Below are 22284 nucleotides of genomic sequence, written 5' to 3' on the forward strand. Positions count from 1 at the left end.
CCTCTCAGGCACAGAACAACAATGCTGAGGTTGCAGAAAGGGTCTGGAAGAAGTAGAGAAGGTGGCTGCCAGGAAGGCGTGGGGAGCAGAATCTGGCTTGAGCCACAGCCCTCTTGTATGGCCTGAGTGCTGTTTCAGGATTGTGGGCACGGGCACCTTCTCTGAACAGCCCTTAGCAGGGCCCAGCACCGAGCAAAGCCCCTCAGCCTTTAATGGGAATCGCTGGTCAGATGGAAGCCGGTCAGGTCCTGGTGCGTTTGCAGAAACTCATTGTCTCCGTCCTAATAGGAGCTGCTGCCCTGAGGCTGGTTCAGCCTGAAACTGGAGGCCTGGATGGTCAATTACGAGGTGCGATGCTTTCAGTGGGTCGCAGTTTGAAATGCAGAAACTCTGGGCTAGGGTGACCAGACAGCAAATGTGAAAAATTGGGATGAGGGTGGGAGGTAATAGGAACCTATGTAAGAAAAAGTCCCAAAAATCAGGACTGTCCCTATAAAATCAGGACATCTGGTCACCTTAATCTGGGCGGGGGTCAAGAATGGCTAACGGCCCTTCAGCCCGGAGGGAGCGGCTGCGAGTCCTCACTGGGCATGGTGGGGTGTAACTGAGACAGCCATGGTTCTGCAGGAGACGACCACCAGGCTGCCTCCCACTGCTGCTCTGTCAGGGCCGTGATGCCAGCCCAGGGGCAGGGACGGATTAACCCATATGCTAATATAGCAATAACCTTAGGCCCTCCTATTTTTAGGCCCTACTGGTCAGGCAGAGGGTGCGGCCAGGGTCGGGGAAAGGCAAAGCTTAGCAGGAACTCAGCTGGCAGCCTGCTGCATCGCCCCGCGCTGCAGGAACACATTGCTGGGGATCCGGTTAACACTGGTGACCAGACACTATAAATCCAGTTACCACAGGAATCCGTGCAAGCTGTGGGTGCAGTTTGAGCACGCATTGCCCCTCTACTCCCCCCACCCCTAATTTCTGCAGAGCTCTGCTTAGCTGTCAGGGAGGGAAGAAGCTCCCTCTGTCCCTCTCCTGGGCTGAGGCTGGCAGGCAGCTCCAGGACACTGCCTCCCGGGTCCTAGTGCTCTTCACCATCATCTTCTATGTATGTTGGGTCCCGTTTCTGGACAACTGGTGAGTGCCGTGGTGGGGTGCAGGGCCGGGCGGGGTAGCGGGGGGGAGAGGCAGCACCAGCGCAGCAGGGTGGAAAGCTTGCACAGAACCTGCACCCACTCTATCCAGCTTCAGCCAGAACTACTGCCCTGCCCATGTCTAAGGAACGAATTCCCACACATCTGTAGGAAAAACAATTCATCCCATTCTGGTTACCAGTCCTGTAACTTTTACAGAACCTTCCATCAAGGGGCTTCAGAGTTGCAATGCACGGTGTTCAATACTGCCTTGAACTGTAATAAAAATCAAAGAAATCCAACTTCTTTCTTTGATGTATTTTTCTGTACTGGGATGCACAGGCCACCAAGTTCTTTCCTTACGCTGAGCCTAGCGCCACAGGCCAACACAGCTTTGTACTTTTAAGGGGTTACAAAAGCACTGGAGGAACCTAAACACCCAATGTTGTAAGCTTCTCCCTCCCCTCTCCCTCAAGGATTCTAAATCCACTTCTTAGCATGCTCTGATACAAGGACTGGCGGAACAGGCTAAAAGCAGGTTCTGTCCATTTGCTGGTTCGCTAGCAGTTCAATCCATCATAAAAGTACCTCACATTTGATTTCTTTTGAGTTTCATTCCAAAAACTTAAAGCTAAATAAACCTGAAGTTAGACCTCATTTTTCTGCCCCAACTCAAGCTCACTTCTTTCCCAAGTGGAAAATGGTGGGTGAGCCTGGAATGTGATTCGAGAAGGAATGAGAACACAGGCCAATCGCTGCTGACAGGTACACCTGTGTAGCCTTATTGACTTCAGGGAGAACAGATTTTTGCACAAGACTAGATTTTGGTCCCTTCTGCTTTTTCACATCTGATATAAGCAGAATCTCATTCACTTTCTTCCCCTAAACTCAGAGCACTTTAAGGAAAAAAAAATAAGCAAGGACTGCTTGATTTACACGTGCAAAGGAAACAGGAAGCTCTCCCTTCATTCTATACCAGCCCTAAACAAACACCAGACCTGATGTAACAAGGGTGTCACTACAACAGCTGTGGTTGGACTGTTCTTTTGAAAGATCCTTAATGGTTCTTTTAAGATGCTGATTTTCAATAAAATCTTTTAGTTGGGAGTGGTGGTGGGGGAGGGCAGGAGAACACAACAGGGAATAGCTCTGTTTTGTTAACTCCTAGTCATTCAAATGCTGAAAGGCTTTAGATTAAGTTTGTTTCTTGCTGTACAGTGATTTTGAAGAGCTAACATAGTACAGAAGTGCTAAATAGTGTGACTGGGCAACCATCTAAAGAGCCGTGTCCCTTCTAGCTGTCACCTTTTTCTTACAGAAAGCTTAAAACAAACAAATACAAAGCGTGAGGGGCTAGTGCACACAGAACTCATTCTTTAAAACCCTCATATCAGAGCAGCTGATCACACATTCTAGAACAGATCAGCTGAACGTACTGAACTTTGCACCCAGAAGGCCTACACTGGACAATAGAAACCATGTCGAAGAAAGGAGCTGGCAGAAATTAAAGGAGGCCAAAGACAGGATGCAGTGCTGAAATCTCTCCTCTCCTAATGTTCTTTCCTCCTACCAAGACTGGTGGTGAGGAAGTCCAGGCGACTACCAGCCCAAGTGAACCCGCGGCACCCACACCTGGTGAAAAGGAGCAGCCTCCTGTGGCTTCTCTAGCTTCCCTAACCCTTTCCCAGTGACAGTAATGCAAAAAATCCTTCTCCAGTGATCCAGGCGAGTGGGACATGACTTCTCAAGATCTCACTGCATATTGGACTGAGAAGGGCCCACAGAAATGCCAGAATCTAGATGCTGACTTTTCATTGACAATGGGGATACACCAATCAGAATCGTTACCTGACCAAATCAATGTTTGAATATAACAAACGGATTGGCAAGGGAGAATGGCCCATCTATGCGCCTTCTACGAAGAAAGTGAACTGTTTTTATTGCCACCTATTTTCTGATACCAAAAGGTGGGGAATGCTTTGCAAAGGCTGCAATGGGTGGAAGAATACTGCATGCATTACCAATCATGCAATGAGTGAGCAGCATACATTGTCTGTTAGCGGCTACCATGCCTGAAAGAAAGCGAGTGGCAGAATTGATACCCAAATTGAAAACCAGTTTTGAAAGCTCATGCTTATTGGAAGAATGTTCTCAGGCTGTGGTTCAAGGCCATCTTCAGAGAAAAACCTTTCCTAGTTAGTGCCCCTTCTCCCCTCAGACACGCAGCCAGCAGTGCCTACCACTTCTCACTGTTCCACACTGTTCCAGCCTCTCCAGGGGCCAGAACGCAAGCTTGATTTGTCTCTGCCTTGGTGCCCTGCAAAGAGCCATTGCTGACTTATTGCCTTAATAAAGCAATCTCCCTCCGGCAGCAGACCATGCCCTCCTGGCCCCGGTTAAGGAGGGGGAGGGGGGAATGGAGCTCCAGGGGTTCTGGATTTTTCCAGAGATTAATTTTCCCGGGAAAGCAAAGGTCTGCTCTATTTCTTAACCTGCTATAAAACACAAGCTGAGTGCTTGAAAGAGCTTGGGCACACAAAGTCACAGAGCATCCCTGGGCTCCAGTGGTTCCAGGAGACCACGGTCCTCCTGGTGCCTGTAATGTCAGTGTTACCCACCCCTGGCCCCCTCTTTCCACCTCTGCTGGGCTGGTGGCATGATGTAGCCAGGCAGCCCTTGGTCAGGAGCCGCTCTCCTCTGCCTGCAGCCCGTGGGCACAGCGCAAGAGTGGAAGGAAGACCCATGCGGGCTGGAGCTACAGCAAGAAGGCTGCTGCGTGCGTGTTTGGGAGCCACAGGCAGGCTTAGCCCCCATCTTCCCTCTATCAGACTGCAGGACTCTGGCCATCTGGAGATGATCCTGACTCTTCTCTGAAGGCATCAGTGAAGGAAGGGAATCTCCAGCAAGAGCCAGAGAGCAGTGGAAGGAACAAGGGAGCTGGAGGATTCCTACTGTGCAGCTCTCTGGGCTCCTTGAACTCCCCTTCCCTGTGCTGTTGGGCTCCTGCACGTGGCTCCTTGACTAGGGCAGCACAGGGGGACAAGTGGTGGCACCTCCTACATAGCAACCATTTATGGCACCAGCCTGAGTCATCGCTCCCAGTGGATCCTGCAGATCTGTGACTCTCCCTCCCTTTTCTGACAGGAGCAAACAATGAAAGAGGCAGCAATGCTACCATTTAGATTAGCATCACTGTGCGGCTGAGTTACCCCCTCTCTGAGATGAGTGGGACAGTTCACACCTCTGTGAGCTATCGCTCCAGGCTCTCCGCAGACTCGGCTCTCCTGTGTCGGTTGCACGCGGGTCGCATTTTGGAGGGTTTTTTTGCAAACCTAATGGCTGGAGACTATCTTAGTTTTTTAAATGACAGCTGAGATTCTGGGGAACAAGTTAGCAGTTCGACAGAGGTGCCAGTCTGCTGTATTGACATTTACCAGCTCGAGCCAAGGCCCCCAGTCCAAAGGAACCAAGCTTGGACTGGATGACTGCCAAGGTGGATATGAAACTCGAGAGGGAGATGGAGAGTCATAGGTGCCCCACTCCGATCATGAGGAACAATCTCATTGCAATTGGGAGCTGCAGCAGCAGGGAGGGTTTGTCTGGCAGTCAGAGAGCCGCCCCCTCTCTGTGAGAAGGCATCCAGCACAGCAGTGCAGGTTCCCCACGGGACTGGGACACGAGTTGTACGGCTCTAATGCAGCTGCATTATTGGGCAAAGATGAAGCCAGGTCTGAGCGATGGGCGGACATTCACCCATCAAAGCCATGAATCACAGATCAATTTCCATTAAAGGCAAGAAGGTTCCCTGCCTCTTGCTAAAAATAAACCCTCAGAGTGCCGGCTGGGGATAGAACTGACTGAGAGACAATAGCATCTTCTCCAGTAACTGGCTGGTGCAGCTGCTCAGCTGCAGCATTGCATGCACCACTCGGCTCAGTAGCACGGATTCCTTCCTGACCCATCCTGAGTGTCTGCTCCAGGAGTCTAAGGATCATCCTCTCTTCTCTTCATCTGCTTTGCTGTTCTCCTTTCTCCCATCTTCCTTTCTGCACATCGCCGCCTGCGTCCTCACTCGGATCCCTCTCGTCTTTCCATCTTGTAACCACAGACTGGGTTACAGAACGGTTTGGTTGCAGCTGCCTGCCAATGGTGCTCTAGGCACTGCATGGAGAGCCAATCTTTCCTCCCTCAGCAGATTCCTATCCTGCTTCCTTTCCATTCTCTGTCAGGGCCGGCTTTAGGAAGTGCAGGGCCCAATTTGAACAGTTTCGATGTGGCCCCAGCAGGGATGACTGAAAAAAAAAAACATAAAAAAACTCATGGGGCTTGTACTCACCGGGTGGTGCTCTGAGTCTTCGGCGGTGGGTCCTTCACTCGCCCCAGGTCTTCAGCGGCACTGAAGGACCTGCCGCCAAAGTGCCACCGAAGACCCAGAGCAAGCGAAGGACCCGCTGCCAAAGTGCTGCTGAAGACCCAGAGCAAGTGAACGACCTGCTGCCAAAGTGCCGCCGAAGACCTGGACTGCCACCATGTGAGTAAAAATTAAAAAGGCGCCTCTAGCCAGGGAAGGGATTCTCACTTGGCGTGGGCCCCTCTTGGGCACGGGGCCCGATTCGGGGGAATTGGTGGAATAGGCCTAAAGCCGGCCCTGCTCTCTGTGGTTAGATAATGCCCCAGTCTTTTCCAAGCTGTTTCAAGATGGAGCGCTCCTCGTTACCCAGGAAGACACTCACTACCATGGAGCATTCCTGAAGACAGTAAGTACTGGCTGCGCTCTGACCTCCTGTCTCCTGGACTGGAGCGTCTTCCCAGTACCACACAGGCTCTAATCAAACACAGCAGCAGTATGTGGCAGGACACGGAACTACAGCTGACTGACTAGGGGCATAACCCTGTCCCCTGCTAGCTGGCCGGATGTGCCGAGGCCAGTTTGAGAGTGGAGAGCAAAATATTGTCCATGAGCAGCAAAACCTCACCCGAGGGAGACGTTTCCCATCCACAGGCAACCCTGTAACGTAGTGAGAAAAGCCAACAATGTTTCACGACGGGCTGAATTCCGTCTCAATTCTGGGCCCCTTCCAGGCTGGGGTGGAAAACTGAAGGTCACCTTAGCTGCTGGTTGGAAAATAGAATTTTCCTTTCGTGGGAAACTCGAATGTTTCACAATTTGTTTTAGTTCCAAATTGAAACAAATTGTCAAAATTTCTCGTGGAAGGAAAATTCTGAAAAAATTCAGTTTGGAGACATTGAAACATTTCACTTCAGTGTCCAGTCATTTCAGTTTGTATAGTGTCAGCACAGTACCAGATAAAATGTTAAATATAATATAGACAAATATATACTATTAACATGAATATGTCAAAATGAAATTAAACCAAATTAGAAAGTGTAGAAATTTCCACACTTCCCCCTCTAAACGTTTGTTGACATTGACACAGTCCTTATATTTTAAAGACGCCTCAAACCTGTGTATTGAAAACATTAGAATAAGGACTCTAGAGCCAGTTACCTTGTGGCCACCCTTTCAGCATGCAATGGGATGGATGGTCTAGTGGCTCAGGCACTGGCTGGGACTCCAGTTCAATTCCCAACTCTTCTATTGACTGCTTGTGCAAGTCCTCATTCCTGACACCCTGTGCAATCCGGAGCTAACACCTCCCCGTCTCAGCGGCACTGCGAGGTTCACCTCTGTTGGTGAGCGTGAGGTGCACAGATTCTCTGGTGACGAGGGCCAGATAACTACCTAGACATGCGCTGTTTTGTTTCTGCCTAATGCCTGCCAGAGGAACTCAGCATTGTTCCAGGAGTTGTTTTTCTGCCTGATGTTCTGCAGTGACAGCTGTTCAAAGAATAAGATCTTTGGCCTTTCTGCAGGACATTAAGGACAGCCCTGGTGATTTCCAGCATTGATGTCTGCTGCGTCTGCCGAGCTATCCGGAGTAATGCCAAGGCACTTGTTGTTATTGTTGTTGTTAAGGCCAAGATAAAGAGCTTTCTTCCTATGTCACTGCCAGGTCTTTTGGCAAAAGGTCAAGATCTGCTGGGAAGGAGAAAGCAACTGGAGATCGAAGATATCTCAAGCATCTCTTTGATGACAAGAGAGTCTCAGGGTTGATTGTTTATTTGCTCACCGTTGCTTTGTACCAGACAGTGTCCCACATGTGCAGCAGGCTTTCAAGTCAGGGGTATTGTCCTCGCTCGCCTTCGTTTGATTCTTTCGCTGGAATTTGATGTGTGTTTTACGGGGAAGCTGGTCACTCCACAGTGGGTTTGTGCTCATCAGGCGGTGCTGGACTCCGTTAATGCTGAAGTCAGTGGGAGCTGAGGGGGTTCTTCAGATACTCCCAGGACTAGGTTTGTTAAAGGCCATTGTGAGTAGAGATATGTGTAACTCACTGTTCTGGGGTGTGTGTGGGTGTGTGTGTGTGTCACTTGTGTCTGAGCCACACAAAAAAGAAGTCTGCTACACTCGGGGCAGGGGAGGGGGTGAGAACAAGTGCTTTAGCTTTCGCCATAGCGGCTTATGCCTGATGACCAATATAACAATCCATACACACGTCCATGTGGAATCCTGCGCCCAGCAAGGAAGGGGTGAGGTTAGAGGGACCCACGTGGCATAAGAAAGAGAATGTGAGTGTGGCCGGAGAGGGGGTAGGGGTTAGCGCTTCATGCTGAGAGAACGAAGGTGACACAGACTGCAGTCAGGAAGGTGGGATGAGATGAGAACATGCACGTGTCACAATGTGACCTATGTACCATGGGCCTCAGCGGGCAATGAGCTTCACTAAACACACATGGCCCTGCCGTGGGAGCAAAGGGGCGCTCCTAACAGGGTGACCCTTATCTTCCACGGGTGCCCACCCACTAGAGGGTGACAGTGCTCACCCACGCCTACAAAGCCGGCTGGGTCCCAGCACCAAGACCACGCTGGTGGAAGGGTGGAATTCGTATCTGATTAGGGTTGCCAATTGTCTAATTGCACAAACTCAAGCACCCTGTCCCCACCACCCCCACCGCCCTTTCTCCAAGGCTCCACCTCCCCCGCTCACTCCATCCGCACTCCCGCTGTCGCTCACTCTCCCCCACCATCACTCACATTCACTGGGCTGGGGCGGGGGGTTGAAGTGCAGGAGGTGGTATGGGGTGCAGGCTTTGGGAGGGAGTTGGGGTGCAGGAGGGGACTCAGGGCTGGGGTGGGGATTGGGGTGCAGAAGAGGGGTGGTGGCAGGCTCTGGGAGGGAGTTTGGGTGTGGGAGGGGGCTCAGGGCTGGGGCAGGGTGTTGGGGTGCAGAAGGGGGTGGGGGCAGGCTCTGGGAGGGAGTTTAGGGGTGAGGGGCTCAGGGCTGGGGCAGGGGTTTGGGGTGCAGAAAGGGGCCAGGGGGCAGGCTCTGGGAGGGAGTTTGGGTGCAGGAGGGGACTCAAGGCTGGGGCAGGGAGTTGGGGTGCAGAAGAGGGTGGGGGCAGGCTCTGCGAGGGAGTTTAGAGGTGGGGGGTTCAGGGCTGGGGCAGGGGGTTGGGGCACAGGAGGAGGTGAATGGTGTGGGCTTCTGGCAGCACTTACCTTGAGTGACTCCTGGAAGCAACTGGCATGTCCGGCTCCTAGGCTCAGGGGTGGCCAGGTGGCTCCGCGTGCTGCGCCTGCCTGCATCACAGTCCCTGCTACAGTTACCGCCCCGTGGTTCCCGGACAGTAGGAGCTGTGGAGCTAGCGCTTGGGGCAGTGGCAGTGCTCAGAGACCCCCTGGCCACTCCTGTGCCTGGGAGCCAGAGGGACGTGCCAGTTGCTTCTGGGAGCCACTGGAACCAGGGCAGGTTGGGCGCCAGCCTTAGCCCTGCTATGCTGCCGGCCAGACCTTTAGGAGCCTATTAAAATCTCCCGGCTTGGTTTCAGTAGCCACTGGGAGATCGATTCTGATTCTGGGAGACTCCTGGCCAGTCCAGGGGGGTTGGCAACTCCATATCTGATGGGCAGGTGCCGCTGTGCACCAGTTCTAGCTGGTGCACCCTGGGATACAATTACTGTTCTGCACCAACGACACAGGGCTTGGGAGCCTGGGTATGAACTCGGCACCTTCTGCATCAAGAAAAACACAGGTCTCCACTGTCTGAGCTAACGGGATCCTCGCCTAGCACCTGCAAGGTGAGGATCCTCACTGGGCCCAGCCACAGGAGGGAGATACACTCAGACATAGTGAACCAGTCTTTTACGTACTCCCCTAGAAGAAAAGTTGTTACAGGCATCTGGGCCAGATGGGCGTTCAGGACCCATCTTGGGAGCTGCTTTGCCAATAGCCTCAGTCCTACAGATATTCACAGTCATCAGCAGGTCTAGAGCCTGGGAACGTCTGGGTTCACGTGCATAAGAGAGAGGAGAGACCATCACATGCACGAAGCAAGTGCCTGACACTCCTGTGCACATGCACACACATTACCGCGGGGGCTCGGGCTGGATGAATTGTTACACCGATGTGGCATGGAGCTGAGATTGTAAAGAGCAAGCCTCACATCTGTGCAGGATTTATAATGGAAGATGACGACAGAGGACGAGCCAAGTCGCAGACAGGTACAAGAATATTTACAAATAGGTGTGAGGTCTTAGGGCACCCTGCAGCTCCGGGACACTTCCTAAATCATATGCTCTAGCTCCACCCCCCTAATTAGCACAACCACCCCATGCCAGGCACTCATGGATAAATAGCCTGTCCTCCACTGTGAACTGATGGGGGCGGGGGGGGATAAGGCAGAGGCAGGTAGGTAGGTTTGGGAGTGTGATAAGCATCTGGCCATGCTGGAGCAGACTGTGCCCCCGCTGGCCATCCTGCCCTCCCCCTATGGCAAACACTGGGGAAAAGCCGGTTCCAATGACACACAAGCCTTTCCTTGGGGCTTTCTGGGGCAGGGGTGGACTATGCTGGGGAGGCTGGAGCGGCTGCACAGAGAGCAGAGAGCAGGGATTGGGGTCAGCAAGTGAGCCCTGGGCAGCACCCCCATGGCTCTCGGCTGGAGCGCGGCTGACTATGACTGAGTCCTATGGGGGCGAAAAGGGTGGGGTGGAGCACCTCTGGGCCGGGCAGCTAGGGACAGACACAGCAGTGGGGAACTGGACACATCCAGAGCGCAGTAGGAGAACACGGGACATCAAGCTTCGGGCTAGGGAGCCTGGCAATGGGGGGTTTGAACTGGGACTCTGCTGGTGGGTCTAGCCGCCGTGCAGGGCGTTGAGCCCCCAGGTGTGGGGAAGGCTCCTGTCTCTGCCTAGCGTTCTGTGTGCCGAAACACTGGCACCTGAGCCGCTGGGGGCTGCATCTCCTGCCCTGCCCCCGGGGAGCTGGCCGTGGGCTGGGGCCTGGCAGCCTGCTCCTGCTGTCAGGGAGAGCGAAGGGGAGCTTTGCCATGGATTTCAAGGGAAGCAGGTGGGGGCTCTTGGGGTGGCTGGGGCAGGAAATGGGAGCGGCCATAGGGAGTGGGAGAGAGAGCACGGCTCTGCCAGCAGCTCCAGGGTGCTGCAGCGAGGGCAGGCAAGGCCTGGAAGTGAAGAGGCCTCGGAAGGTGGCTGGTATCTAGGAGCAAGCTAGTCAAAAGCAAACACCTGCTGCTCCACTGTGCCCGCCTGCTGCGTTGTGAAAGTTGTGCCGGCGCATCCGATCACGTAGTGGCTCACAGCACCACCGTCTGTGCACGAGGCAGGGCTACAAGCGGCACCCGGCTACTGCCGCTGCTTTCCCCATCCAGTCTCCGAAAGGCACCTCGGTGCAGGATTACGGCTGTTTCGTTGCAACGGGAAATTTGCAGGGCGTCTAGGGAAGGAGAAAATCAGCATTGAGCGTCCAGGCCTGCGCTGAGCCGTGTGGAATTGTGCCCACAGCTGCACACTCTAGTGATGGTGAGCTGGCCGCTTCCGCGTGCACTGGGGAGTGAATGCACAGTCACTGCCCCTGTGCGGGAACTGCTCTCTTGGGCAACGCAGCAGGGACTGACCGGGGACCTCCAGAGCTGCACGTGTGAGCGTCTAGAGCCAGAGCTGACGCCGAGAGCCTGGAGCTAGAGGGGCTCCTATTATCTGTGTGTCAGCGCAGAGCAGAACCTGTTACCTATGCGGAATGTGCCCATGTGTCTCTGAACAAGCACAGTTCTAATAATCTAGGGTCCCAGTCTGGGCTGGCCCTGAGCAGACCAACAAGAACGACCCCCCGCCACACACACACATCCTTGTGCCCCAGCCCAGCGGTCTTACAGCACGCAGGGCTGGCAGTTCCGACCAAGCTAGCCATCATCCAATGCAAGCAGGGTGGGATGGAGGCAGCGCCCAAGTCCCACCCCTGCCCTGTGTGTCAGAGCTGGCCTGATACCAGGGGGTGTCTCTATACTCTTTCAAAGGGCGGAGGTGCTGGCATGATGACAGACGCTTCCCACAGAGCCCAGCCAAATCCAGCTGGGGCCCCCCCCACCAGCACTTTAAGAGCTGGTTAATCGCTATTACATTACAGGCTGGTGTGGGGAGGCACCGGGACAAGGGGGTTGGAGAAGGAGAGCGCTGAACTCCTGTGGCACTTTCCAGCTTTATCTACTAGAGTGGGGTTTGCAACCAAAGCTACAGAGAGAGACTGGAGCCAGGAAAGTGCTCACTGGCAATGGTTGGACCCAGGCGGATAGGTGCATCAGTGGGGACTGGGCAAGGAGCAATTGCTCCAGCGCTAGGCTTTTGGTCTGGCTGATTGCTGCTCTAATTACAACGTGGTTGGGCGAAGTCTGCAGTGAAACAAACTATAGGCCCACTCTCGCTCCCCTTGGAATTGGTGGGAAAACGCCCACGGACATCAGCAAGTCAAGCTTACCCCCTGCCCTCTACCCAGCCTGCTGCTGATAGGCATAGGATAGATTTCAGATGTTGAGTAGCTATAAAAGTTTAGTTTCCAGCCATCCTGGAGCATGTGTGTTCATCTGTGATCTGATCTTACTGTGTGTGTAAACCCCCACACTTGCATTGCAACAGCTTCCATATGAGGACAGATTAGTAAGACCGGGACTTTTCAGTTTGGAAAAGAGATGGCTAAGGTGGGATATGATTGAGGTTTATAAAATCATGAGTGGTGTACAGAAAGTAGATAAGGAAGTGTTATTTATTCCTTCTTATAACACAAACACTAGGGGCCACCAAATGAAATTAATAAGCAGCAGGTTTAAAACAAACAAAAGGAAGCATTTCTTCACACAATGCACAGTCAACCTGTGGAACTCCTCGCCAGAGGATGTTGCGAAGGCCAAGACCATAACAGGGTTCAATAAAGAACTAGATAAGTTCATGGAGGATGGGTCCATCAATGGCTATTAGCCAGGGTGGGCAGGGATAGTTCCTTAGCCTCTCTTTGCCAGAAGTTGGGAATGAGTGACAGGGGATGGATCACTTGATGATTCCCTGCTCTGTTCATTCCCTCTGGGGCACCTGACATTGGCCACTGTCAGTAGACAGGATACTGGGCTGGATGGACCCTTGGTCTGACCCAGTAGGGCCGCTCTTATGTTCTTATGTAAATAAGGGAAGCCACTGGTGGCTACATAGTGCCTGTTTTGTTCTGGGAACTCTGTGGCCATGTCTACACAGCGTTTTGGAGCGGGGCCACAAACTCGGGCTAGCAGGGCCTGCACTAGTGCTCTGCAATCAGCTGTACAGACAGCACTTTGAAGTAGTGCTTTGGGCTCTGAAGGCCACCCCCCCATCCCTAATTTTCAGCTGCAACTTCAAAGCACTGTCTATACGTCTGTTTTTACAGTACTAGCGCACGGCCCTCCGGCCGTCTGTGGCCCCAGGCTGGGCAGCTCACTCCAAAATGCTGCATGGACATGCCCAGAGTTCCCAAAACAAGCACTATGTAGCCCTCAGGTTCTTCCCTTATTTACCCCACCAAATGCTGCAGATTTCCCTGGGCCGGGCAGGGTGACTGCTGGGTGGGCCAGAAACATCCAGAACTGGGTGTGGCAGGCACTGGGTGTGCTCATTCGTTGCTTGAAGCTACCTAGGTGTTTTCCATTGTGGGCAAACAGCCTGGCAGGACACAGCTGGAGTCACTCTGAGAGTGGACCAATGGGAAAGCAAGGGGATGAGGAGGAGTTTATAAATAGGAGCAGTGAGCGCCAGGTGCTGGAGTGGAGGACCCTGCAGGGCAGTGGAAGGTTCTGCTATGAAGATTGTGTTCCAGCGCCAGTTTGTTGGATTCAGACTGCAGCCTCGTGCACCGCGCCAGAGAAGGAGAGGACTAGAACTGTTGCAGGCTGTGCAAATTGCAGACTGTCATTCCAGAGACGCAAGGGAAGTTGGAAGGAGATGGTGGGGTTATCCTCATTCCCCAACTGTAAGCCATTGGCATGCCTGACGGGGGGGCTTGGACAGCATTCCACAGATACTGAGTAGGGTAAGTCCTCCCAGAGATGAGCTGTACGGGTGAAGATGTATGTGCCGGCAGGCACAGAATTATATTTTGCAACTGAACTTGTGATAGTAACAAGCACTAAAACTTGGGGATCCCCACCCCTCAAATGTCTCTCTTTAAAAAAATGATTATTGACAATAAGTCTCAATAGTTTCCAGAGTTATGAGGAAGAGTGTGTGTGTGTGTATTTGCCTTTAGAGGTTTAATGTCATTCTCCTTCTATCAGAGATCTCACACTGTATAATAATTATCATGAAAAGGCTAACCTCTGATCTGTCCCACAGCAGAAAGGTAAGCTGAGATACAAGAAGGGGAAAGATACTGTACTTGACACTAGCCTATTAAAATATGGAGATATACATATCTCATAGAACTGGAAAGGATCTTGAAAGGTCATTGAGTCCATTCCCCTGCCTTCACTAGCAGGACTAAGTCCCAGATCCCTAAATAGTCCCCTCAAAGATTGAATTTATAACCCTGGATTGAGCAGGCCAATGCTCAAACCACTAAGCCATCCCGCCCCCCTTCCCTAAACTTGTTATATATATAGCTAGAGGCACCTGCAGTAACTCATCTCAATGGCAGTGGCTGGGACATAGAAAGAGAACAAGGAAGTGGGTTATGACTCGACAGAGGGGATGATTACTGAATGTGTTGTACACGTAGGAGGTGCACCCAAATCTAGCCTGCCTGATGAGTTAATATTCCCTGTGTGACATATTCAGATTCTATGCAATTCAAGCTTTCCTTTAAAAAGAAACAAAACCTCACCACTTTTTATGGCTCCACAGAAGCCCTTCCAAATGTGCACCAAGTGCAAACTGAGACAGTGTTGGCTTCCCGAGTCTGCAGTCACTCCAAGCGGTGCTATCTCCCATGCACCCATTAACCCTGTCAGAGCGAATTCCCCACTCTGGCACTTTCACTGCAGAAGGTGGTGCCCACAAGGATTCTCAAAATTAATACTGGCCACTCCAGGCTTGTATTAAACTCCCAAGGTTACAGCTTCTCTCTGACCTCGGATGGGTAGATGCTGCCACCACCCAAGTGCAGAACCCCTTTGAGAGGCCAGGAAGGCACACTTGGGAATTCCTTCCTGTGGGGCACCCTCAAGTCCTTTCACCCCCTCTCCGGGGAAGAGCTGAGACAGAGAAAAACAAGGAAATCAGCTGTTGCCACCAGCTAATTAAACAACATGTACACAAATCTCTTAGGGACACAAAAATCCAATCCTGTTCTTAAAAAGGTAAATTTTATTAAAAGAAAGAAAGAAAATACATCTGGGAACTCTGGCTATTGCTAGATTTTTAAAAGAGCAACTACAAGGATTAAGCACCAAGAATAACTGTCCTGAGGTCCAGCTTAAAGGTTACAGCAAAACAAAGGTTAGCACAGAGGAATCCACAAGTCATTAAGAAATCAAAGGGATAAACCTAACCATGGCTTCCTAGACATTTCCTGATCTACTTACATATCTGGGGTTTTAAATGAGTAGTTTCTAGTGTTAGGGAAAATACCCCCCCCCCCCATTGTCTTAGGCTCTAGGCCTTTGAGCAAAATAGTTTAGAGCCTTAGTTTAGCTTGTTTTACTGTATAAAGGGCATGCCAAGGCAGAAAGATGTAGTCAGGGCCCCCAAAAGAGGAACTAGAATTGGATAAAGGGGAACCAGGAGATCTGTTAAGTTACAACAGCTGAGCCTGCTGTCGGGACTACAGAAAAAGTGCTAGAACGGTCAAACCGCAGACTTAACTGGCAAAGACAATAACAGGAAAATAGGAAAATGTGTGAGAGTTGCTTGCTAAATAGCAATATGTATGCCATAGGGTAAATATTAGTCATGCTTTGCAGCATTAGCAATTTGTATTCCAAATAAGGCTGTATCTATGTGTGACGTTTTGCGGTTTTAACCTTTATAAGCTCAGTAACATTTGTAACAGGCAGAGCAGCTTAACCCTTGCTAGGGTGACCCGCTGGCTCTCCCTGTGTGCGCACACTTGTAATCAATAAAGGTGCCTCAGGCTATCTGATTCAAATTCAATAGAGTGGTGGTCTTTTCCCCAACACCAGGTATGATACTGATGATTTTTTCATACTTGGCCCAAGCTTCTTACAGCATAACTGCTGCCTGTCTGCCTCTCCCTGGGACAACACAGGCAGACAAACTCTTTTTTCTTGGTTTTAAAAAGTTCTAGCCTTCCCATTGGCTTTTTTGGTCAGGTGCCCACTCGCTTCCTGTTACCTATGCATCACAGTGAGACTTTTTAACCCTTTACAGGTAGAGCAATTAGAGAACAGCTACTAAGAGGGATTTTATAGCTATTGGCTGGCTGAGTGTCCGTAAAAGGAAGCTACCCCCCCTTCATTTATCACATACCCCATTAGATGTTAATTCTGAAGCCCAATGATGTCCCGTTAACTATTAACTATTTCACTGCTGATTACTTTAGGAGTGACATTCCCAGGACGGCATGGGGGTGGCTGCTTCAGGGAAGGTGCTGCATAGAGAAGAGACATAAAAATTGAGATGAACTAGAGAAGCAAAGGGCAGGGATAGCAGCAGTTCGAAAGAGGAACAGAATTTCTTGCTGAGTGATTAGTCATTTCAAGCCTTGGTTTAAACCATCCCTTGATGCCAGTGGGAGCTCGGCTGCAGACTGAGGGCATTATGTAGTCTTACTTCACATCCTTCTCCACAGATCCTAGTAACTCGCCCTCCCCAAAATGAGTTCGGCTCCATTGCCATGTGCTGTCTTTTCCCTGTATTGTATAGGACTTTACAGCTTTGATTTATTGCAATAAGTGCTTAAATCTTGCTCAGTAGCTGAAGAACAGGGACAGCTCCAGGGGTTTGGCTGCCCCAAGCAGCCAAAAAAATAATAAAAAGGCCGTGATCGCGATCTGCGGCAATTCAGCAGGAGGTCCTTCACTCCAAGCGGGAGTGAGAGACCCTCCGCTGAATTGCCGCCGAATATGTGAAAGTGCCGCCCCTCTCCGGGGTTGCTGCCCCAAGCACCAGCTTGATAAGCTGGTGCCTAGAGACGGCCCTGCTGAAGAATACCAACGTGACCCTTCCCTGGACAGGGATTGATACGACTCTGTCTCAGGAAACTCTACCTCTTCCATCCTCAGTGGTGAAGGAAGATTAATTCGTCTGCATGTGGCAAGATACATGGTATCTTAAACACAACCATAGCGTTAGGAACAGGAAACACTGATCACATGGAACATGGAAACTCACTAGTGCCCTGATCTGTGATGTGTGGAGAGACCTCACCTCCCAGAAGCCAGTGAATGACTTGGAGGATCAGATCCATCCAGACAAAGGCAGACACCTGTCCAGTGACCAGGCCAAAGTTAGTTGGGGAGGCCAGAATACCTCTCCTCTCTGGATGGATGTTAGACCAGGAAAGTCATGGAGGCTGCAGGGAGTCAAGAAAACAGATTTGAATGTAACCGTCCAGCTAAACCACAGATATCTAAGAAACCCTTTGAACCCATGATGGCCCTCAGAGTGCGTGTGACTGACGTATCACATCAGACTCTAACACCACATCTCCTCCCTGCCAAATAAGGAACTCCTGCCCCTCTGCGTTATTGCAATGGTGTGTATGCTGGCTGGGTCTCTGCTTTAGTGACATTAATTTGATAGGAATATACTCTTTATCACCTGGGGTTCAGCCCCCTGGCTTTCTAGAGCAGTGAACATCTGAAATGGATTCTTCCGAGGGTCGCCCCTCACGGGAAAGCAGGGGGAAGGCAGGATGGAGTTTGGTGATGAAGGAAGCTCCATGGGCTAGATGGACCATTGGTCTGCCCCAGTGTGGCGGTTCTTATGTACAAATACCTACACAGGGGAAAAGATTGTTGATAGTAACAGGCTCTTCAATCTAGCAGAAAAAGGCACCAGGAGAGCCTATGGCTGGTATCTGAAGTTAGAAAAATCCAGATTAGAAGTAGCAGAGAATCCTGTGGCACCTTATAGACTAACAGACGTTTTGGAGCGTGAGCTTTCGTGGGTGAATACGTCTGACGAAGTGGGTATTCACCCACGAAAGCTCATGCTCCAAAACGTCTGTTAGTCTATAAGGTGCCACAGGATTCTCTGCTGCTTTTACAGATCCAGACTAACATGGCTACCCCTCTGATACAGATTAGAAATAACATACACATTTTAACAGGCAGGGAAATTAGCTCTTGGACAATTTACCAAGGGACATGGTAGATTCTCCTTCACTTGGAGTCTTTAAATCAAGACAGGATGTCTTTTGAAAAGATACGCCATAGCTCAAAGAGAAGTTATGGATTGATAGAGAAATATTTGGGTGAGGTTCTTGGAACTGTGTTATCCAGGAGGTCCTACCAGGAGCAGCTTCTTCAGAAGAAGGTGCCAAAAACTCCAAGCAGGAAGTTGTGGAATAACTTACCCAGCGGGACCTTTCCCGTCTGCTCTCCAGTAGAGCAGATTGACATTTTTCAAACTAAAAGAGCGTCCTTGAGACAGGGCCATTTGGTTCCCCCTGCCCAAATCAAAAATGTTCCTTAAAAACTGGTGACTTTTGGGGGTGGTGAGGGGAATAATGAGAATGTTCCCAAAGTTTTTAGTGAAAGTTTTTCATTTACCCAAAAGCTCGTTTTCAGTCAATGAAAAGTGTTGATAGCATTGTCTGCAAAAAAATTAATTAAAAAGACCACAAAAAATGGGCCTGTTTTGCATCCTGAGAAATGGAAACAGCTTCACCCTTTTAAAAGTTTTTGGCTCTCTCTCTTGCCTCCAGAGGTGTCTAGTTGTGTCCTGTCTTGTCCGTCCCATGGTGGCCCGTGCTGGATTGTTAGAACTGGAGACAAGTATTGGAGGGGTAGCCGTGTTAGTCTGTATCTACAAAAAAAAGGTGCCACAGGACTCCTCATTGTTTTTTAAACAGGAGAGGCTACAGCAGGGAAATGTCCCAAGCCATGTGCCTCCCAGCTCTCCTCTCTGGAGCTCAGTACATTTTCACTATCAGAAATATTTCTTGATATTCAGGCTACATTATCCTAAATCCAGATGTACCCAGGTGCCCTCAGTTCTCGTCAAGTCTCCCTTCCTTCCCATGTTGTTCATCTCCTTTAGACACATATAGCTGGTCCTTTATTTGTCTCCCAACCAAGCTACGCATACTTAGCCCTTTTAATCCCTTCTTAATAAATCCATCCTTCCAGCCCTTTAATTTGTGTGGCTGTTACTGAGAAGGATGTGCTGGATCCAGGCAGTAGCCCCAAGGATTTTAAGGGGACTGATTTAATACTCTCTGTGCAAAAACTTGACCATCGGGGCGCATCTTAAAAACCACCGAGCACAAATGCCCATCTCTACATTTAGGCTGCAGGCGGCTGTGCTGAAAAGCTTGGCTGTCTGGAAAAGGAGTGCCATGGGAGGGGAAAGTGAGGCGCAGACGAGGGAACTCCCCTTGCAGTCTCTGTGCAGCAGGCTCTAAAAAAAGCTTAAACTCCAGACAGCTGGGGTTTGTGTTCTGCCTAAGCTATGACAGGCGACGTTCTTTCCTCTTGTCTGGTTAACACACGCTCCAGTGCCTGCTGCTGCAGACTGACAGCTTCGGCAGCCCACCCCAATCAATGACACAGGAATGGCAGGCAGATTGAGATAAAAATAGCTCCTCTTGTTAGAAAATTGGGGGCGATTGTTCCCCGAGAACTGTGGAGCGAGCAGTGCTAAGAGTGGGAAGGCACAGAAAGATCTAGGAGGGGAGGGGAGCTTCTGGGCAGCTCCAAGGGGGGCAGACTGGGAGTAATGGGGTGAAATGAAGTGGCAGGCGAGTCCCAGGGAAAGTGTCCTAAAGGTGAGGTTGATTAAATGTGTCTGAGTGGGGAGGATGGGGAAAGCTCTGGACTGGGACACAGGAGATCTGAACTCAGCTCCCACTGTCTCCTTGGGCTAGTCACGTCATCATCCCGGGCCTCAGTTTTCCCCACCTGTACAATGGGGATAATCACTTTTCCTTTGTCTGTCCTAGCCTTTTAGGTTGTAAACTGTCTCTTGGTGTGTGTGTGTGTGTGTGTGTGTGTGTGCGTGTACAGCCTAGCAAACTGGGACCCAGGTTTCAGCCAGTGCTACTGCAACACAAATAATTAGGTTGTAGAAAAACCCTTCAAGAGAAGTGGTGTAAACATCATAGCTTGGGATTGTACTGGGCAAAAGCCTGAGGAGGAGATTATAGGGCCTAACCCTGTGCTGACCACCAGCTGGAGTGGCCGATCGAATGGGTCCTCTCCATCGCTGGGTCCTCAGCACCTTTGTTTTGTGTATATTTGACTCGGCCACACCACGAATCAAACCATCAGGACTTCACTTGATTTCACACGTCTCTAATCTTTGCTCTTAGAAGTGACCTTGGAGCTCCCAGCGTGCCCCCCCCCCCCCCGGGGCAGTCAGGCAAAGGGCAGGGTGATGCAAACCCATCCAATTCTGCGTGGACCGGTGCTGGGGAAGGGCAGAATGGGGGTTACGTCTCCCCCGTTATTTTCCCTAGTGTGAAGGGCTGACAAGCACCTGGTTTCACTACATTAATCGGGGCTTTGCTGCTTTTCCAGGAACCCTGCAGCAACCCTGTTTGATCTTCCTGATCTCATGCAGGTTTGGCCGTTGGGCAATCTCCCCTCACCTTCTTTATTCTGGGGTCCCTGTGCCCCTGACGTGAGCTTCCATCTTTTCTCTTCCCTCCCCATGGTGCCCTCTGCCCCCGTGGCCTCTCTCCAAGGAGCCAGAGACCAGTCCTCCTTGGAGATCAGCCTCATGATTAGAATCTCATCAAGCCAGCGCAGTCGGATCCTTTAACTGTTCGCTCCAGCAGTGCACGCAGGAGACCCTGGCAGTGGGGGTTCCCACACCGCACCAAGCACGGGGACTCCCGGCTGGTGGCAGAATGAAATGACCCCAGGATTGTCTCTGCAATGTCCCTCTGAACTTTATTCCTGCTTTAGATCCTGGGAGTGAATTTAGTGCTGGTTCCCTCTCTGTCTAGGTAATTCCACAGCCTCTGTCCCTGTAGTAACCAAGCCCCTCACAATCTTCAGTGTATCCTCCCAACTCTCGTGTGAGGCAAGGCAGAGCTGTCATCCCCATTTGACTGATGGGAAACTGAGGCATCGGGAGGCTAAGGGACTGGGCTGTCACACTGGAAGCCTGTAGCAGGGCAAGGAATTGACCTTGGGTCTCTCAAGTCCTCGGCTAGCGCCCTTACCACCTGGCCAACATTGGATGCAACTCAGACACTGTTGAGGCAGCTAATGAGATGTCAGCAAAGTGCAGGCAGACCAAAGGGCTTGCTCTGGTGTGTTCCTTACCCGCCTCCAGCCCTCTGGAGGGTGGCCGGTTTTGTCTTTAGGTTTCTTATCTCATTCAGAGGATGTCATATTGCTCCACAATCTTTCGGCTGCGATTGCTGTAGGTGGGCAGCAAGCAACAGTTTGTGGAGGATTTGATCTCTCAGGCATCCTGTCTCCATCTGGAAAGCATGTGGGTTATCACTTACGACACATCAAGGTGAACTTAGAAATAAGTTTGTAATAATGTCTGTGGCCTGAACGGCCCAAGATGACCAGTGATTTTCATAGTCTCAGGCCAGAAGGGACCAGTGTAGCCCTTCTGCCAGGTGGTTTTGGCAGCAACAAGGACTGGATTCAATATCTAGGAGATCCTCTTAACATTACAAACCAGATCCAGCTTGGGCTCCTGCCCAGAACTCCGGGCAAACTGAACCCCACCCCTGGGCGCCTCTACGAGGCCAACCTGCCCCATGCGCGAGCAGTGCTGTGCGTATAACAAAAGGGAGTGAGAATGAGGCATCAATTTGGGCAGACGCCTCACCCGCTATTCAAAAGCAGGCAAACCATATGCAAATACCTGGCCCACAGGACGCTGGGTCGTGCCTCAGTTTCCCACCTTGCAGCGTGAAACTCCAACAGATAAAAGTCCCTTTATTATGCCACTGCCCTTCATCTCTGCTGCGTCCCGCTTGCCGTTGGCTGGCCGAAGTCAGCCAAGCCCCAGAATTCAGGGATGCGATAAAGTGGGTTCATCTCCCCCCACCTCGAACTGGGGGGTGGAGAGGGAGGAGTCAAGGAACACCTCCACTGCTGCTGTCTCTGCTGCCACCTTTACAGCTGTCTTGCCTCTGAGGCGGTTCCACCACTTAGCCCAATTCTTTGTGGTTTCACTGCGTGCCACGTCCCCTGCCTTGTTTTTCACTGCAGTGCCGTCTGCACACCGGGCTCAGCCCCTCAGCCTGCGCAGGAGTGAGTTCAGATCTAGAAACAGTTGAGCAGGAACAAGGATTTTCAGTTGTCCGATCAGCTCCGTCTTTACACACTGGGTGGGGTGAGGACTGGTACCTGCTGATAGTGGGGAGGCGCAATGTAATTGGGCAGAGCTTGGTGATACTAGATGGCTTCTTAATCTAGCAGAAAAAGGCATCACATGATCCAATGGCTGAAAGTTTAAGCTAAATTCAGAGAAGGCATAAGATGTACATTTCTAACAGTGCGTGTAGTTAATAGTGAGTGTAGTGAGTGAGTAGTAATAGTGAGTATAGTAGGGCTAAAGCACCCCAGAACTGTCTGTGCTATGCCCTAACTGAGGGGTGGGGTTTACCGTAACCGAAACCTGTCTTGCTAAGCAGGGGGAGTGATGCAAAAGCCAAGGGAAGTACCCAAGAGGCAGGCAGAGGTGTTTC

The 22284-nt window shown here is 51.1% G+C and overlaps 1 long non-coding RNA gene across 2 annotated transcripts; it reads right to left on the reverse strand.

Annotated features, from left to right (window-relative positions):
- Positions 1-9366: 9366 nt before the first annotated feature.
- LOC116825177 (uncharacterized) lies at positions 9367-21875 on the reverse strand. Of its 2 annotated transcripts, none has more exons than XR_004373784.2 (3): positions 21456-21875; positions 20897-21057; positions 9367-10923 (listed from the first exon to the last, which is right to left on the reverse strand). It is a non-coding gene; the product is annotated as an uncharacterized LOC116825177 (long non-coding RNA). The 2 variants fall into 2 exon arrangements; XR_004373785.2 differs by lacking the exon at positions 9367-10923 and adding an exon at positions 14839-17399.
- Positions 21876-22284: the final 409 nt, after the last annotated feature.

Source organism: Chelonoidis abingdonii, chromosome 6 (genome assembly GCF_003597395.2).
Source record: "Chelonoidis abingdonii isolate Lonesome George chromosome 6, CheloAbing_2.0, whole genome shotgun sequence".
Taxonomy (NCBI): domain Eukaryota; kingdom Metazoa; phylum Chordata; order Testudines; family Testudinidae; genus Chelonoidis; species Chelonoidis abingdonii.